The sequence below is a fragment of the Lepidochelys kempii genome, chromosome 3 (genome assembly GCF_965140265.1).
Source record: "Lepidochelys kempii isolate rLepKem1 chromosome 3, rLepKem1.hap2, whole genome shotgun sequence".
Classification (NCBI taxonomy): Eukaryota; Metazoa; Chordata; order Testudines; family Cheloniidae; genus Lepidochelys; species Lepidochelys kempii.
The window spans coordinates 94902742-94921006 of NC_133258.1; the positions used below are offsets into that span (position 1 = coordinate 94902742).

An 18265-nucleotide genomic window follows, 5' to 3' on the forward strand; every position below is an offset into this window, starting at 1 on the left:
GCTTTAGTCAGATTGGAAATATTATGAGACTTGCCTTTTAGTTTGTGTTTTAATACTTGTGTTTACTGTCCTAGAAGGAAGAAACCAAGAAGTACATGATCACGGCTATACATTAGAGAGAAATAACAGGGTGCCAGATAAAAAATGAAATAGGTGCACAATCAAGAGTGCTATAAATATCTATATACCAACACAAGAAGCTGAAAAAGCTAAAGTAGGGTGCCTGGCAATAGAAGAGAATTTTGACATAAAAGAATCTCTGAAACATGGTGGAAGGCCACACGTCAGTGGAATACTTTGTCACTGGTGTGTACATTATACAAGGAAGACCAATTTGGCTTTAAAAGTTGGGGAGCAGTATTGTACCTAATAGATGTCATAAAATCTAATGAGAGGGATTATCCGAGTGGAGAGACCCATACAATAGAAAGTATATAGCTACAAATCCCAGATTATAAGAATACAAATACACTAGTAGATTTATGTTGCTAACTTTTTCACCGGAAAGATATTGAGTGTGCAATGGAGAGCAAGATCAGAGGCAACAAATCTGTAATAATGGGTGACTTTAACTACCTGCAGGCTGATCAAATGTCATGTCAGGGCAAGATTTAGAGAAGCAAATTTTCAATATTTTAAGAAATTGCTTCTTCGAACAGTTAGTTCAAAATCAAACAAGAGCAGAGGCTATTTTCAACTTAGTTCAAAGTAGTGCACAGGAGGTGGTTCAAAAAGTAACTGTACTGAGTCAAGAACTAATAGCCACTACTGTATGATTAAGTTCACTACCCTGTGGAGTGGGATCTTACCAAATACTGTTGCTGACACTAAACTTCAGAAGTAGGGATTTTAAAAAAATAATGAGGAATCTAGTTAAAATGACCCTAAAGTCAAAAGTGAGGAATAAGCTTAAGTCAACTTAATCACAGCACAATAGAGTCCCAGAAAGCATGTATGTCCCTAAATGGAAAAGGAGACAGAGGAAAGGGGAAACAGCATGATTGCATGCAGGGTTGCCACAAGGGGTGGGGAAGTCAGAGGGGTGAAACACATCCCCCCCCAACACATTTGGTAAAATTTTGCCTCCTGACTGGTAGGCCTTCTGCAGCCTCAGAGCAGCGCATTGCTGAGCCCACAGATCTCCCTCTCCGCATGGAGAATGTCAGCAACGGAGGCGTTTGGACCAGCCAGGCGGGGGGGCGCTACCTCTCAGGGGCTCCCCAAGTGCTGCCTGTGGAGGGAGGGGAGATGCTGAGGAGCTGGCTCTGGGAGTGCTGGTGCTGTGTGGGACGGGGGGTGGTAGCCTTAGAAATGGTATTGCCACTGCCAAGCCTTTTTTGCTGTGCAAGCCTCACCCAGGAGCCCGAGCTCTGTTGCCTTCTCCCAGTTACACCTGAGGTGGTGTGGGGTGATGTGAGGCTGGCTCAGTACCAGATGTCTGGCTGGAGTGAAGGGCCAGCCTGGCTGCAGAGGGCACGAGCACAAAATGGGAGGATGGCGCAGAAAAGCACCGATCCTACCCAGCAATTCAACTTCATGGCTCAGGATCAGATCTGGAAGGGCCTGTCTCCTCCCTTCACCCTTTCCCCTGGGTGTCTACATCAGCCTCCTCCATCCACCACTGATACTATTTGATACAATTTGGGGAAACATTTGGTAAATTTTTTAAACATCACCCTGAGATGCCTGCTTTAGACCCCAATCGGTGCCCCTGGTGACATGGCAAGGTGCTAGAGGGTACTAGAGCCAAATTCAAAGTTTGTGAAGCCATTAAACAGGAACATAAACTGTGGCAATTCACATATAAGATGGAATTTGTGTCAGCTGAAAGGGAATTTAAAGAGCAAATAGGTCAAATGCATGAAAACAAACAAATACTTTGAGTGTATTAGAAACAGCAAGACTGTCAGAATGGGTGAAGCTGCATGAGGGGTATCCTATTACCATTTATGGTATGCTGCAGTACCCAATCATAACATGAGCTAAGTGTACTAAGCCTCAGAGAATCAGCCTCAGTCCAGAATTAATTCAGAGTTTCATTTTCATTATGCCAAATAAATTGACACTAAGGGCACATCTACACTGGCAAAGTTACAGCGCTGGCAATTACCGCACCGCTCAGAGAGCGCTGAAGGAAAACCGCTGTGTGTGTTCACACTGTCAGCTGCCTGCGCAATAGCATGTTCACACTTGTGGCACTTGCAGTGGTATTTGGAGCAGTGCACTCTGAGCAGCTATCCCACAGAGCACCTCTTTCTCTTTTGCTGCTAAGACTTGTGGGAAGGCGGAGGGGGTCACGGAGCATCTTGAGTCCTGTCCCGATGCCCCATGATGCATTGCTTCGCATCCCAGGAATCCCTGTGCTTCCATCTGCACTTGGTGTCATCTTTCCATGGTTTGTGCACTGTGCGCTCTGCCTCTTCGGGCTGCAGGAATGGATCCCGCACTGCTGACCAGCCTGCTGCTTGCTCTGACCAACACATCACAAGTGGCAGTGGAGTCATTCCTTAAACTACAAAGGCAAGAGGAGTGCGACATTGATCTCGTCATGCGTACTAGCTATGACACGAGAGTGCTTGTGACATTCATGGAGTGCTTGTGACCACAGTGGAACGCCGCTTTTGGGCTCGGGAAACCAGCACTGAGTGGTGGGATCACATCGTCATGCACATCTGGGATGACGAGCAGTGGCTGCAGAACTTTCGGATGAGGAAAGCCACATTCATGGGACTGTGTGATGAGCTCACTCCAGCCCCGCGGCACAAGGACACGAGAATGAGAGCTGCCCTGTTGCTGGAGACGTGCGTGGCAATTGCACTGTAGAAGCTGGCTACTCCAGACTGATACCGATCGGTCACTAACCAGTTCGGAGTGGGAAAGTCGACTGTTGGACTCATGTTGATGGAAGTGAGCAGAGCCATTAATTGTATCCTGCTCTGAAAGACCGTGACTCTGGGCAACGTGCATGACATTGTGGATGGCTTTGCACAAGTGGGCTTCCCTAACTGTGGGGGGGCGATAGATGGTGGGCATATTCCAATTCTGGCACCAGACCACCTAGCCACAGAGTACATTAATCTCAACGGGTATTTCTCAATGGTTCTCCAGGCGCTTGTGGATCACCATGGGCATTTCACAGACATTAATGCAGGCTGGTCCGGAAAGGTGCATGACGTACGCATCTTTTGGAACACTGGCCTGTTCAAGAAGCTGCAAGCAGGGACTTTCTTCCTGGACCAGAAGATCATGGTAGGGAAGTAGAAATGCCCATTGTGATCCTGGGAGACCCCGCCTACCACTTAATGCTGTGGCTTAAGAAGCCATACATGGGTAACTTGACAGCAGCAAGGAGTGGTTCAGCAACAGGCTGAACAAGTGCAGAATGACTGAGTGTGCATTTGGCCATTTAAAAGCCCGTTGGCAATGCCTGTATGGGAAGCTGGACCTAGCCGATGACAATATTCCTATGCTTATAGCTGCGTGCTGTACGCTCCATAATTGTGAAGGGAAGGGTGAAAACTTCACTCAGGGCTGAACTGCAGAGGCTCAGCACCTGGAGACTGAGTTTTGAACACTAGGCATATGGTGGGAGACACGCCTGCTTTCTGCAACCCTCCTGCCCCCAAAAACTCGCTTAAGCAATTCCCAAAATCAGATCCACTTACCAGGGGCCTCCTCTCCTGTTTGCACTTTGTCAAGCTCCGACAGCTGTGATTTGATAGGCTCCTCCGGGGTAGAAAACAGCTCCTGGCTGCATGCATCTCTGGCCTCCGAGTCATCCTCTGCCTCTGGGTCCCCCTCCACATCCTCATCCAAGATGTCCTCCTCCTGGCTCGGTCCACTCTCAACTGGCGCGTGAGCTAACAAAGTATCCACAGGGGCCTTCGCAGTGGAGGTGGGGTCACCACCGAGTATCATGTCCAGCTCTTTGTAGAACCAGCGGCTCGTGGACGCAGCACTGGAGCGGCAGTTTGCCTTTCACGTCTTGTGGTAGGTGTTCCTCAGCTCCGTCGCTTTTACCCTACATTGCAATGTGTCCTGATCATGGCTCCTTTCTGTCATGCATCGTGAAATCTGTCCATAGGTATCATAATTCCTACGGCTGGAGCGCAGCTGGGACTGGACAGCCTCCTCTCCTCAAATGCTGTTGAGGTCCAGCAGCTCAGCATTGCTCCAGAATCACCTGGTGCATGGAGCAGGCATGGCCACCTGGAAAGATGCGCTGAGATCACTGCACGCATCACTGAGCAAACAGGAAGGGGACTTTCAAATTTTCAAAGGAATTTACGGGGTGGGGATGACGGTTGATCACCTGAGGGCAGGGCAGTAGAGTTCAAACCGATGACCAGAGAGGCGAGAACAGGCATTGTGGGACACCCCCCGGAGGCCAATCACAGAGCTGCAATCGCCACATTGTTTACACTGGCACCGCGGTGCTGTTGCCCCGGCGCAGAAAGCTCGACGCCGCTCGTCGGGGTGGTTTTTTTAAAGCCCTGCAACTGCACAGTTTCTGTGCACTGAGTGGCATGGCAGTGTGTGCACCTCGGGAGTTACAGCGCAGCAGGCTGCTTTACTGAGCGGACGCTTGCCAGTGTAGACAGGGCGTAAGTGAAGCACTGGTCTTTTATGGTAGACTAATTACTGCACAGGAGCACTTTCATGTAATGCCTTCTTTGTCATGAATATCCGCACGCATTCTCCTTGGCATCAGTTGTTCTAAGCCTTCATGATCATCAGCGTTCCTTAGGTAAACATTCCTACTGAGTAGTTTTGGTTGAGGGGGCCTGTTGATTGCCCGGCTGTCTCCTTGCTCAAGAGATTCTTTGTTCTGGTCATCTTTGACTTAGTCATGCTGGCAGGTCTCAGCAGTGATTGGTGAAATACCTGCATATTCATAATCCCTGGCACCACAGCATGTTATCACTGCTGTAGAGCTGAATGGTTTCTTGTTTAAATTCTTATCAGTAATCTACTACATCCAAATGGAGCAGGTGTTTTTTCCATTTATTTTCTTTGCATATTTTGTCCTTTGGCTGCTGGACACTACATCACTAAATGACCACTGTTAAGCTTGCTGTGACATTATATCTATTTTATTTTGAGAGTAATATTCGCTTTTGATACATGTAGTGAAAAAAAGGTGTGAGGATGTCCTTTGGAATTGAAACAATTCTTGCTGAAAGAAATTGTATTTCTCAGCCCAGTTACTCTGGCCCGAAAAAGTACACTTTGTAATATAGTATTCTTTTATTGTTGCATACAAATGTCACATTTTAGTGTACTACAGATTTAAATGTTCTTCAGTTTGCATTTGAAGAAACAGTGTCAATAGTTTACCTTTACGGTAGCTCCAATTTTAAAACTTTTAAGCAGAGAAAAAGAGTGTGTGCAAGTTAGCTAGTAAACCCTATTGTCATAGCTGTACCGATGTAATTAATCCAAGTTATGAGTACAAGAATTGATGAATGAATGAATGCATGCATGCTCTCTCATAAAACTTCTGGGATTATAAGGAGAATAATAAGAGAGAAGTGCACAAGTCCTCTAATGGTAGAAAAATTATATTGTGTACTCTTTTACACCAGTTCAGAACTCATGAGCTTCTCCTTTCATCTGACAAAAAAGCCACAGAGCTAATCCATATTTAGATTATATGGAGCCTTTGATTTTGGCTTCTCTTTCTGGTGACTTTGCTCTGTACCTTGCAGGAAACCCTAGCAGAGTCTCAAATTTTGCCAGCATGGGGGCTGAGCTAAGCCTCTGGCAAAAAAAATACCCCAATTGAAGGAGTTATTTGCTGTATATTATTGCAAAATGTGTCTCTATTGTGTACAGAGAAACTGAAAAAAGGATGAAGTGAGCTGTAGCTCACGAAAGCTCATGCTCAAATAAATTGGTTAGTCTCTAAGGTGCCACAAGTACTCCTTTTCTTTTTGCGAATACAGACTAACACGGCTGTTACTCTGAAACCTGAAAAAAGGATGTAACCTGAACTAAGTATCTTCAGTTCTCTCAGCTTTCCTGGGCCTTATTTTAATACTGTTTTGAACAAAGCCTAAGGGAAAAAATATTTTTCCTACTTGCAAAACTGTTTGGCTAAGGAATGATAGATGGGACATATTTAAAAATGAACGCAGCCTAAGACCCTTCCATGCACAGCTAGATCACTCTGAAGTAGAGCTGGGTGAAACCTTTTGGCTCAAACCTTTTTTTCCACTGGAAAATGCAGATTCAGGTATACCAAAACATTCCACACTTTTGTCAAATTTGCTGAAATTTTTCAGCTGGACTTCCCCCTCAGTCCCCACGCCAAAAAAAAAAAAAAAAACCCCTCTGAAAAAATTGAAATGTTTCAATTTTTTTTTTTAAATGTTAACTCACAAGAAACAAAATGTTTTGGTTTGGGTCAAATGAAATATTTCATTCAACCTGAAACAAATTTTGAAATTTTTTTCAGTTTGCCCAAAATTTTCATTTTGGGGAAACAATTAAAAAAATTAGCATGGCCAGCAAACCAAAACCTCACTTATTTGTACAGCTCTGCTCTAAAGCACCAAGGGGATAAAATCAGTCTAAGGAAAATTGTGACCACTCTCTTCTCTTTAAATTAAAGACCTGTCCTACCTTCTTACTCTCACTTTGGGTCTCATGGCACGGACACTTCCCAAGAGAACCCAGAATTTAAAGACTGGAAAAGCTCTTAATCAGACCATTAAAAAGAGGCTCCAGGCTCTCTGGGTCACTGTGTCTTGAAAACTTAATCTAATTGGCACGCACTTAGCAATTATGGTGATGGGTGCTCCAGAAAACCCTAAAACAGATAGATATATGTTCAGGCCTCTTCTTCAACAATAGTTCTGTTTGAAGCGTATTTTCATTTATTGAAAATTGATTTCAGCCTCATTTTCTGAGTGTATTTTAACTTTCCATTACAATAAATCCCTTTAAAGACACTTAGTTAATATTTCACAGGGATATCAATTTTGAAAAAAAGTATTGGAAGATGACAAATTATAATTTGCATCATCTAATGAAGTGCAGCATTGATTTCCAGTAAATTTTATGCATCACCTGTTCAGTACTTGAAGCTTTCTGTTATTTTCACAGTTTAAAGCTTTAATTATGAGATATTTGTAACAGGTTTAATTAGTGCAAAATTCAGCTACATTCATCCTTTCTAAATGCTTTTATCTCATTTCAGTGAAGAGTATGCAAATTAAAAAAAAGCTGTTGAGAATGTTTGTCTCTCATCCTCTTCACAAAAAGATAGATGGCTTTTCATGGAGTCTTCATTGAGTACAGTTCCAGTTTAGAACTGCTAGTAGTAAAATGTGAATATGAATTTTTATTCTAATTCAAGCTGGAGAGTTCCCTAACAGCGGGAAAGGTGCCAAAATATGATGTTCCTCCACATTCTCCTTTTCTTCCTTTAGATTACCTCCGCTGACACCTTGCTGTAAATGACAAAAGGGTTCTACTCTAAATATTTTTAACAAGAAACCTTTTATGTTGAATTAATGTCAGATGTGCTTAAACTCTATCAGAAGCATAGAGCAATGAACAGCTTGGTGGACTATACGATTCTCAGACACATAATGTAAGAGATCAGGGTGAAGATCGATGGCTTTTGGTTCTGCATCCTACACTGCTGCAGGAAGTATTGAAATTTTCTCATAATGGCCATAGCTCTGGCCATCTAGGGTTAACTAAAAGTCATGCAAGGATTTTAGTAATGTTTCTAGTGCCCTGGGATGGCCTCTAATATTCAGGACTAGGTGTTCACCTGTAACCAGTGTAATCAAAGGATATTCCTTTTACCTACAGAAATAGCTTCAATCCTTGTTACTACGCTTATGGATTTATGTGTCATAGTAAAAGTGCCCAAAAGTCCCACAAAATCCCCAGGGAAAATAGTATATATTGGTTATGGCTGGTTGTTTTACAAAATGACCTGAAACTGTTCCAATGACTGGCCAGGTCATGATTCAGCCTTGGGTTATATATAGGATTCCCTAGACCAGAGGTGGGCGAACTCTTTGGCCCGAGGGCCACATCAGGGAATAGAAATTGAAGGGCAGGCCATGAATGCTCACAAAATTGGGGTTGGGGTGTGGGCTTTGGGGTGGGGCTGGGGATGAGGAGTTTGGGGTGTAGGAGGCTGCTCTGGGCTAGGACTGAGGGGTTTGGAGGGCAGGAGGGGGATCAGAGCTGGGGCAGGGGCGAGGGTTCCGGCTGGGGGTGCGGGCTCTGGGGTGGGGATGAGAGGTTTGGGGTGCAGGAGGGTGCTCCTGGCTGGGATCAAGGAGGGGTGAGGGGGATCAGGGCTGGGGCAGGTGATTGGGACTTGGGGAGAGGCTCAGGGGTGCAGGGTCCAAGTGGCGCTTACCTCAAGGTAAGCTGCGTGGTATGACCCTCGACCCAGCGCCCCGGAGCACCAGAGTGGAGCCCAGCCGCGTGGCCCAGCCCCCGACCCAGCACCCCAGCCAGAGCGCCAGAGTGGGGCTAAGCCACGTGGTGCGGCTTGCGGGCCGGCTTAAAACTGCTTGTGGACCCACCCCTGCCCTAGACACTGTTCACTGTCTGGGGGAGAAACTCTGAATCACAGCTACTTGACATTGTATTGAAATTCTTAAAAACCCACGGGCTATGCACTTCTGTGTGTCTTCCACAAGGGGATGAGTTTGTTGAGTTTCTCAAGCACACTCTTTGATAACTGCTCAGACACAGTAAATAATCAGGAAGATGACTGGGCCCTGTGGCTACAAACAGAAGTGTATGCCAAAAGCAGTATTATAGAGGAAAACCTTGTACTGTACTTTGACCATTTATTTCAATTTCTCCTCCGATAATAACTGACTCTTGTGCTGACCTGCAGCAGAAGCTGCATGCTCTCTAGGATGGGTAAATTCTTGTAATTGCCTAGGCTGAACTGAAAAATATTATAATACCAAGGGGCAAAGAAATGTATGTGAACTCCTGCAATCTGACAAGCAAACATGACTGCATAACCCAGTTTCTGCTTAATTTCCTCTCATAGAAGTTGCAGGGAGGCAGGCTGCAGATTCACAGACTGCTCTGTAACACGTACTCATAATGTTCTGTCTTTTCTACTGCTTTTTCTTATCTTTTTCTACTCCATGACTTTGTACGTACCCAGGGAGATTAGAGAGGCTATACAAATACAAAAACTCAGTAATAATGGGAGATTTCAACTATTGCCATATTGACTGGGCACATGTCACATCAGGACTGGAGGCAGAGCTGAAGTTTCTTGACACTTTAAATGACTGCTTCTTGGAGCAGCTAGTCCTGGAACCCACAAGAGGAGAGGCAATTCTTGATTTAGTCCTAAGTGGAACACAGGATCTGGTCCAATAGGTGAATATAGCTGGTAGGGAAAACACCACAGCAGCCCAACACGGTAGAATTAAATTTCAGAAAGGAGGACTACACAAAAATGAGGAAGTTAGTTATACAGAAATTAAAAGGTACAGTGCCAAAAGTGAAATACCTGCAAGCTGCATGAAAACTTTTTAATGAAACCATAATAGAGGCTCAACTTAAATGTATACCACAAATTAAAAAACATTGTAAGAGAATCAGAAAAGTGCTACCGTGGCTAAACAACAAAGTAAGAGAAGCAAAGAGAGGCAAAAAAGGCATCCTTAAATCCTAGTGAGGAAAATAGAAAGGAGCATAAACTCTGGCAAATGAAGTGTGAAAATATAATTAGGAAGGCCAAAAAAGAATTTGAAGAACAGCTAGCTAAAGACTCAAAAAAGTAATAGCAAAAAAAAAATTTAAGTACATCAGAAGCAGGAAGCTTGCTGAACAACCAGTGGGGCCACTGGACAATCGAGATGCTAAAGGACCACTCAAGAATGATAATGCCATTGCAGAGAAACTACATGAATTTTTGCTCAGTCTTTACAGCTGAGGATGTGAGGGAAATTCCCAAATCTGAGCCACTCTTTTTAGGTGGCAAATCCGAGGAACTATCCCAGATTGAGGCGGTTTTGGAACAAATTGATAAACTAAACAGTAATAAGTCACAAGGACCAGACGGTATTCACCCAAGAGTTCTGAAGGATCTCAAATGTGGGATTGCAGAACTAGATAACTGTAGTCTGTAACCTATCATGTAAATCGGCTTCTGTACCAAATGACTGGAGGATAGCTAATTTGACACCCATTCTTAAAAAGGGCTCCAGAGGTGATCTTGGCAATTACAGACCAGTAACCCTGACTTCAATACCGGGCAAACTGGATGAAACTATAGTAAAGAACAGACTTGTCAGACACATAGATGAACATAATTTATTAGGGAACAGTCAACATGGTTTTTGCAAAGGGAAATCATGCCTCACCAATATACTAGAATTCTCTGAGGGGGTCAACAAGCATGTGGACAAGGGGGCTCCAGTGAATACAGTGTACTTAGATTTTCAGAAAGCCTTTGATAGGGTTCCTCACCAAAGGCTCTTAAGCAAAGTAAGCTGTCATGAGAAAAGAGGGAAGATCCTCTCATGGATCGGCAACTGGTTAAAAGATAGGGGAAAAGGGTAGGAATAAATGGTCAGTTTTTAGAATGGAGAGAGGTAAATAGTGAGGTCTGTACTAGGACCAGTACTATTCAACATATTCATAAATGATCTGGAAAAAGGGGTAAACAGTGAGATGGCAAAATTTGCAGGTGATACAAAACTATTCAAGATATTTAAGTCCAAAGCAGACTGTGAAGAGCTACAAAGGGATCTCACAAAACTGGGTGACTAGGCAATAAAATGGCAGATGAAAGTTTGTGTTGATAAATGTAAAGTAATGCACATTGGAAAACATAATCCCAACTATACATATACAATGATGGGGTCTAAATTAGCTGTTACCACTCAAGAAAGAGATCTTGGAGTCATTGTGGATATTCTACTGAATGTGCAGCAGCAGTCAAAAAAGCTAACACAGTGTTGGGAATCATTAGGAAAGGGATAGATAATAAGACAGAAAATATCATATTGCCTCTAAATAAATCCATGTGGTCACCCCATCTAAAAAAAGATATATTGGAATTGGAAAAGGTTCAGAAAAGGGCAAAAAAAAGGATTAGGGTTATGGAACAATTTTCATATGAGGACAGATTAACAAGATTGGGACTTTTCAACTTGGAAAAGAGAGGACTGGGGGGAGATATGATAGATGTCTATAAAACCATGACTGGTGTGGAGAAAGTAAATAAGGAAGTGTTATTTACTTCTTATAACACAAGACCTAGGAGTCACCAAATGAAATTAATAGACAGCAGGTTTAAAACAAACAAAAGAAAGTATTTCTTCACACAACACACAAGCAACCCGTGGAACTCTTTGCGAGAGGATGTTGTGAAAGCCAGGACTATAACAGGATTGAAAAAAGAACTAGATAAATTCATGGAGAATAGGTCCATCAATGGCTGTTAGCCAGGATGGGCAGGGATGGTGTCCCTAGCCTCTGTTTGCCAGAAGCTGAGAACGGGCAACAGGGAATGAATCACTTGATAATTACCTGTTCTGTTCATTCCCTCAGGGGCACCTGGTATTGGCCACTGTCGGAAGACAGGATACTGGGCTAGATGGACCTTTGGTATGACACAGTATGGCTGTTCTTATGTTCATTCTCTTCTACTTTCTGCCACTGCCACTTATCCAGTAACATCAAAAATGTCTAAAATGACCACTACATTGCATCCACTTCTGGATGAAACAAAATTTGTTTGATCACTTTTATCTTGATTTAAATGAATTTGAATCCTAATCATGAACAACAAATAACAAAAGGAGACAAAGAAGCCAGATCAAAACAGTTTCATAATTGTCATCATAGCAAATCCCAAAGGGATGTAACCTCCTTGTTGATCGAGCAGCACCCATATCTACATCTGGCTAGGTCCTTAACATGGTCTGGCTGGATATTCAATTTATGTCCATCAGAGGGAATCTTCTCATGCCACTGAAGCTTTTGGCACCTGCATGATTGCCGTCCATGTAGCAGTATTCCTTAGTATGCACACTTCGGAATTTCTTGGTCTTCTATCCTAATATGTCCATACCAATATAGTTGAACCAGTGATGACCGAGGCAATTGCTCGGTTTGACTTTGAGTATCCTTATTTCTGATCTTGTCCTACCACTTAATATGGAGCAGCTGCTGAAGTTGTTGTGAATCAAAAACATCAATCACATATTCTTCAGCCTTCCTCAGCACCCACATTTCACTTGTTAGTATAACTGTGATTCTATAGAGCCACAGCTCTGTGAGCAGCTTGATATCACAATGTTCACATAGAGTCCCCTTAAGAGACTGAAACATGGTGGCAGTTGCTGCTACATGAGTATCCATGTCTTTTGAGTGCACTCAGCACTGCCCAAATATTTGACAGTTGCCACCTGCTTGATGTCCTTTCCAGACAGACTAATGCCGAGCTTATTGTAATACTGGAGATGGAGACTGCTTGATGGTAATGGCCAGGGACTTTCTTTTACCAGAATTAATAACCAAACCAATGTGTGCCACTTCTTGTCTGACCAGATTGTCCATCAGCTGCAGCAATTCACGAAATTGAGTTGCCAAGATAATCTCATCAGCATATTTAAGATTTATTGCATTGGTGGGAAGATCATTTCAAGATGTCCCTCAGTTGTCCACCACCTGCAGTCCACCTTCCTTCATGCAAGAAGAGATCTGGATCACGGTCCATAAGCTATAATTTGGGAAGGCACTAGGGGTTTGTAACACAATCCCTGAAGACAGGTAAGAGTATTGTTGTACCAAGGCTGAGTAGGCTGTTACAGATGTTTTGACATACCAATGTCATACCTGATGACAGGAAGAAGATTGTTATTCTGACTGTTCAAAAAGTGTGATAAGGTTTATGTATAGAAGTATTACACTGTTGTTGTTCCTTGGGAAGTCTTTGCTTCAGTGTTAATATCTCAAATTAATGATGCACTTTGTGGCAATGGGATACTTAGTGTGGCTTTAGACCTAGTTATTCCACTGTCAACCTGATCTATATCTCGATACACCAAAACCCAGTTTTAACCTTGGCAACTGGGTTTTTAATGTATTTGACTAGCTCTAGTTATTCCAATTGCATGATCAGTTATTCAAGGAAGGATGGGCTTTGTCATGTAATTGCTTTATATCTGTCTGTAGGGTAACCTGCTAGAACAGTAGTCCCTTTCTATCTTTTTTGTGAAAGTAATGTATAAGTTCTTCTTCTCAGTAACGTGACTGCTACCTTTCTTTTGTGAGTTTCAATATCACTGAAGTCATGCTTCAGGAAAGATGCATTGAAAATCACATATAACAGCACTATCCCATTCATTTACCAGTCACTACTTTTGGTAGTGAGAGATGCTGGAGATGATTTTTAGTCATATTCTAAATGTGGCTCTGCTGCCTCCCAACCAGAACCTTATGTGAACACCTTTCCTGTAAATCATCTTGTCACAAAGCTCTGTTTCAGAACTTTAGAGATGTTTCTCACTTACCCTCCACTAATCTTTTTCATTTTTAATATTTTCATTATGATTTTCAACTCCTGAAGCTCAGCAGGAAAAGGGACGCTATTTTTTTTTTGTTAAGCTTTGCCTGTCTTCGTGAGTGCCATTACCAAGGAAGAAACATTTTCCAGATGACACTGAAAAGAAAGATAAACAACATGTATGATAGTAAAATGCAGCACTAAAGATGTTCCAAAATGTCCATTGCTCACTGTTTCAATCATTTAGCTGTCAACTGCGCTATTTATTTGGAGATTGTTTTATGGGTTATTATCTATGCTCAGGCATTGATAATAATGCCACGCACATTCATGTGGGATAAACTGAACCATAAATAAGGAGTAATCTTATATTTAAAATAATAAAGATCACAGTGAAGCAACATCTTATGTCTGTGAACTCAGCAGATATAGTGTGAATTATAAATATCTACAAGTACAGAATGGCACTTTACACATTCCCTGATATCAACATAAATTTTGTTTCTAAACAACTTGGGTATAATACTTTTTGTTGTTTCACAGGTAAATGTTACAGTTCCCCCTATGTCAGCCTCGGATACTAAGGGCATTGCTGCTGTGTTTGGTCTTTGGCTGCATTCTCTTTGCTATGTTCAATACTATTTTTGGCTAGAATCCTCTATTCTTGTTCCATGAAACTCTCAACGGCAATTCTCTTTGATTGCAGAGTCACCTTCCTGTGAGTGCAGAGATAATCAACTTGAGGCATCTTTGCTGCTGAATTCACCCAATAAGCCCACTTAAGGCTTCTCAGATGTTTCTGCTCTGAGACCAAGGGAAACTTTGTGTTTGCTTGACCTCCCTCACAGGAACAAACAGGGATTAGCATTCAGCTGTACTAGGAGTCTACTGTGATGAGTTGACTACCCATCCAGAAAAATGCAGTGCTTGTTAGAAGTGGCTACAGAGCTCATTTAGTTACTTATACTAAAACCTTCGAATGGACTGATCATCACTCACTGGAAGAATTACAAGAATAGCTGAGGCTGAAAAGATAACATGGAATATAATATAAGTATTTGGGGCATATGCACCTCACATGGTCTTTTGAGTCATCTTGTCCTTTAGCTGTTGCTTATTCATATCACATTTTCCCTGCTCCTGTCATCTGCTGCTAAGCATACTGATCAACCTTGATTTAGGCATTATGCTTTCATTAAAAGCATAGCACCCTCTAACTCATGCATAAGCAAGGACAATTATTGTTTAGTAAGCAAGCATGTTTTCTTTCAATAAATGTTTCATTATGGAAATAAATCTAAAAAAAGAAAATCATGAGTTTGAAGGTAACTTCACTTATGCTAATATTCACCAATTGCTGTCAGATAATTTGGGCAACGATCCCTCACTCTCACAGACCTTGGGAGATAGGCCAGTCCTCGCTTACAGACAGCCCCCCAACCTGAAGCAAATATTCACCATCAACTACACACCACACCACAGAAACACTAACCCAGGAACCAATCCCTGTAGCAAACCTCGTTGCCTTCTTCCCCATGTCTACTGTAGTGACAACATCAGAGGACCCAACCACATCAGCCACACCATCAGGGGCTCATTTACCTGCACATCTACTAACGTTATATATGCCATCATGTGCCAGCAATGCCCCTCTGCCATGTACATTGGCCAAACCGGACAGTCCCTATGTAAAAGAATACATGGACACAAATCGGACATCGGGAATGGTAACACACAAAAGCCAGTGGGAGAACACTTCAATCTTCCTGGACATTCGATAACAGATTCGAAAGTAGCTATACTTGAACAAAAAAACTTCAGAAACAGACTTCAAAGAGAAACAGCAGAACTAAAATTCATTTGTAAATTTAACACCATTAATTTGGATTTGAATAGGGACTGGGAGTGGCTGGCTCATTACAGAAGCAGATTTGCCTCTCCTGGAATTGACACCTCCTCATCTATTGTTGGGAGTGGACCACATCCACCCTGATTGAATTGGCCCTGTCAACACTGGTTCTCCACTTGTGAGGTAACTCCCTTCTCTTCATGTGTCAGTATATTTATGTCTGCATCTGTAACTTTCACTCCATGCATCTGAAGAAGTGAGGTTTTTACCCACAAAGGCTTATGCTCAAATAAATCTGTTAGTCTTTAAGGTGCCACTGGGCTCCTTGTTGTTTTTGTGGATACAGACTAACACCGCTACCCCCTGATACTTGACACTATAATAAAGATATTATAACAGCTGTCTGAACACTCCATTAAGTCATTAAAATCTTTCAGATCCAAGGTTAAAAAGCTCTGTAAAAGCAAGGTGTTTTTATTATGATCTTCATTGTTCCTAAGATATATGTATAGCATTTCAGAAATGTGCCAGTGTGAGCTTTCTAACCCACTTCCATTTGCAGTACTCATGAACATCACATATGAATGTTATTTAGAACAACAGCTCTTGAACATCCTAGTTAGGAACCCTGTAGTTCAAAAATCATATGTAACATAATAAACCTTTCTCTACACGACCTACTAATACAATGTTATTCTTGGTATTTGTGGGCAAGATTTTCAAACCCATTTTTCCCCCTTCATTGGGAGCTGTGTTTGCTCAGCATCCTTGTAAATCAGGCCACTTTTCTTTGGATGCCTGAATATGTATTCAGTAGCTTAATTGTAGTCACCCAATTTTGAAAATTTTAACCTGTTTTTTCTTTTTATAGTGAGAGTGCCCAAAAGTCCAAAACCAGAGTGGGATCCCAGAGTGCTAAACTATGTACAGACTCAATTCCTCATCCCAAAGGGCTTACAAATATAATAATTAATATGGAGCACTTATATTGTGTTTTCATCTGTCATTCTCAGTGTGCTTTATAACTGTTGAGTCAGCATTACTATCCCTATTTCACAGATGGGGAAAATGAGTCAGAGCGGTTAATGATTTACCCAGTTCACATGGATGTTTTGACACATAATCTGTAAGTGGTCCTTTATGATGCACATTTTAATACTGTTCTTTTGTGTTAGAAGACTCTTTCATGGTCATGCTATCTGTTTTGACTCTGTCTATTCAGTTAGGCATTCTAATCCTTTCCCAATTGCTCTTTTTAAAATATACAATTTAATATCCTCCTCAAAATATAGACACAGTATTAGAGTGTACAGATCTATGAATTTAAACTGGAACTCAGACAATAAAGATTAAATATAGTCAAAACCTTGAATATACTGCCCAGGCCTGCAAATGATATTTAGGTGCATATTTGTATTTTTAAGCTTCTGTGTAGGACTTTAGATGTGCCAGACATATTCAAAAATCCTAGTTTCAAATCCTTGCATGTAAGAATGGCTGAAAAGTGAGTGCCACTACAAATCAAAGTGTACAAATTTAAATCTTCAGAGAAAACCTAAAGTGCAATTGCAGTCAGATTCATGCTAGACTTACGGAAGCTTACAAATAAGACAAAATAACTTGTCTAAAAAGTTATAAAGCTACAGAGGAATGACTTGATTCACACAATGCCTTAAAATGCCTCAGTGGGGCTGAATTTGCCAAGAGCATGCTCTTTGTTGAGGCAAGATCACATAGTGGGAAATTTCCCACTAAAACTACAATACTTATAGTAGGGGTACAGAAAAACCTGCCAAGGTCAGTAACTTTAAATAGCTATATTAAATTTCCATATCTGCAATATTCCCTTGTACTTGCTGTGGTAAATACCTTGAATAATGCAAATTGAGATTAGCTAACTGAATATTTTATTTTAAAATATTCCAATTACTTTATTTAATTAAGTGCCACCACTGAAATCCTTTTTGGACCTTGAGGAAAAAGTATCCTGTATAGATGTCACAAAGCCTATTAATGGTGTCCTGAAATGGTGAGAAGACCTCTTAGAACACAGTCTATAGTTTGAATTCTATTATCCTTTAAAAAGCCACAGATGCTTAATGGAGGAGTGCCTATAGTATAGACACCATACCTGGGACATTTTCTAGATGTAATATAAATATTCTGCCTGCAGAGGTCTGAGGAAGGCAGGAGGACACTGGAGCATCTCCTGTAGCAGTGACAGCGACTATATTCTTGAAAAGGGAACAGCATGCATTCTCTGCAGCATTTGTCCTGCCTTCTACCAACTAGTAGAGGACTGAGCCTTGGCCTCAAACTACACAAGCATTCACCTTTCAGCAGGTGAAATCCTGAGTCCACTGATGTCTGGGAGTTTTGCAATTGGCTTCAATGGAGCTAAGCTACACCGGTGACTCTGATTTCCCGCCCCCCAACACAGCCCTTGCACTCAAGATGGTAAGCACCTGGATTGTGCTGCCAATTCTTCAACCTGGGCATATGGTTTCTTGCGCTCCAGTCTCTCCTTTTGCATGCCGGTACAAGGGTAGCCAGACTCTGGCCCTTTACTTTCACTAGAAGAAGGAAAAAAATCCCATTATGCAATACATAAGCTTTCAGGCAAGAAGCTTATTGAACACAAATGTGAACTTGCTGTAGAATTACTCAAGGAGAACCAGCCACCATACAAGTTGTCCTTTAGATTTATAGCTCTAATAACATGCCCTACGTGAACGTCACATGGCAGGATAATATTATGTCAGTTCCCCGAAGTACAGAGCAAACTCATATAGATAAGTGGATCAGCCAGACAATGGTATACATATCAAGAGAAGCCAATTGTTTCTTTCCTTAAGAATTATGCCATTTCAAATGTCATCCTGTGGATGTATAAGCAG

General features: G+C 42.0%; 1 protein-coding gene across 4 annotated transcripts in view; it reads left to right on the forward strand.

Moving 5' to 3' along the window:
• The window catches only part of NKAIN2 (sodium/potassium transporting ATPase interacting 2), a 780527-nt gene that overhangs the window by 359938 nt on the left and 402324 nt on the right, over positions 1 to 18265 (forward strand). The window contains exon 2 of one of the 4 annotated variants that reach the window (XM_073337204.1): positions 15416 to 15551. The exons of the other annotated variants lie outside the window; for them this stretch is intronic. The gene's annotated coding sequence lies outside the window, so the exon portion shown is untranslated. The remainder of the gene's footprint in view (positions 1 to 15415; positions 15552 to 18265) is intronic. 4 annotated transcript variants of the gene reach the window in all.